The sequence below is a fragment of the Halyomorpha halys genome, unplaced genomic scaffold, assembly GCF_000696795.3.
Source record: "Halyomorpha halys isolate HHAL.00 unplaced genomic scaffold, Hhal_1.1 Scaffold83.1, whole genome shotgun sequence".
Taxonomy (NCBI): domain Eukaryota; kingdom Metazoa; phylum Arthropoda; class Insecta; order Hemiptera; family Pentatomidae; genus Halyomorpha; species Halyomorpha halys.
The window spans coordinates 737313-739100 of NW_027115065.1; the positions used below are offsets into that span (position 1 = coordinate 737313).

At 35.0% G+C, this 1788-nt stretch overlaps 1 protein-coding gene across 1 annotated transcript in view; it reads right to left on the reverse strand.

The window, feature by feature from the left end:
- The window catches only part of LOC106693027 (probable peptidoglycan muropeptide transporter SLC46), a 32143-nt gene that overhangs the window by 8082 nt on the left and 22273 nt on the right, over nucleotides 1-1788 (reverse strand). The window lies entirely within an intron of this gene.

Consider the following 1788-nt stretch of genomic DNA (forward strand, 5'->3'; position numbering starts at 1 on the left):
GATTTTACGAAGAATTTTGGACTGTAAGAATTGGATTTGAGAGGAATTAGATGGTTTAGTGGAGCCCCATAGCTCAACTCCGTATGTCCAAATAGGCCTTATAATAGTCATGAAGATCAGTCATTTATAATGGATTGGAAGTTTGGACCGTTTGTCTAGTAAATGTTGTAATAGTCGGAGTCGACGAGCAGTTTCCAGTCTTTTCAGTCTTGTATGAGGATTACATGTCAGTCGTTTGTCCAGATTTAGTCCTAAGTAACGGTTCTGTTCGACATGAATAAGTGGGTTATTATTAAAAGATACTGTAGGGCAAGACGAAGGTTTACGACGAAGTGTAATGGGATTTGGTGGGATTTATTGGAATTAATTTTAATCCTCCAGTTTTGGCATCATTCTTCAAGGGTGGTGATGTGGGATTGGAGGGATTGGGATACAATGGAAGGATCGTTAGATTTAATTTCAATAATAAAAATGAACTCAATAAAGACAGGGAAATGTAAATATTAAGTAAAGTAGGTTGTAAATGATCAAAATTTATAGTAATAGTACTGTATGACCTATAAATTCAACCTTCATTTAAAAATTTTCATCAGAAATGTTTTTATTTAATTATCGAGAAATATAATGTCTTCATAAATATTTATTTGTGCTTCGTGAAATAAAGTATAAGCTCCTAAATTTATATAAAAACAAGATTCGAAACAATTTATTTAAACCGAATCGATGAAATGTTTAAATATACAATTTTGAACAAGGGTTAATAATTAAATCCAAAGGTTGGAGAAATTCTTTGATTAATTAAAACATTGAGAGCACTAATAATCATCTGTTGGTATGTCTAACACTGTAAACAAACTTGTGGATGCAGTACGCTGGGTCGGCCACAAATTCATGCCTTAATATGACTTATACCAGTTTATCCAAATTGCTCAGTCACACGCTTGTGCATGTATGAATTTGCCATTGTTTGGTGTGTACAGGCACCTTTACAAGAATATGATCACAGCTTTCTTAAGACTCTTTTGTGACCTGCTGAAGTTGAGTTTCTGAGTCAATACTAGTGAATGGCATGGAAGCCGAAACGTAGTCAATTTTGTTTATAAATTAAAATTGGTGAAATAATTTAGAATCTTATATTTAACAGTTCCTCCCGCATCCAATCCTTACAATCCAAAATCCTACGTAAAATCCTTGATGCTCCTAATTACGTTACAAATAAACTCATTCACAAAGACCTTAACATCCCATTCGTTGCAGATTTGACCCAAAACAGATATGCTTCTTTCCATTCCAAACCCCTTAACCATCCTAACCCATTAATTCTTAATTATTCATCTTTAACAATCCCCGATAATCCCCCGAGGCGTCTGAAAAGAAGATGGCCACGGGACCTTCTAATTTAAATTAATGTTTGAAGTACCACCAATGGGTGGTTCCTTCCTAAGATTTTCAAGTGTATATGAAACATACAACATATTTACTTATTGTATTATTTTGTACAGTTGTAAATTACATTAAGTAAATAAATAAATTTAACAATTTTACTTTTATTTTAGGAGTGACGGTAGCAGCGTGGTCACACGCCTGTCTGCCAACCCAAAGATTGTGAGTTCGAGTCTTCGGCCCTATCCGGGATTTTTTCAAGCATATAATTATACAATACTCAATCGCAGCTTCCCCCGAGCATTTGTGGGGCCCGTTAGTGAATGAGTGGCACTCACAAAAATAGGCGTGGGAGTGACGAGAAACCCAAGTCATGAAACAAGCGATGTATTTCTGAAGTACATC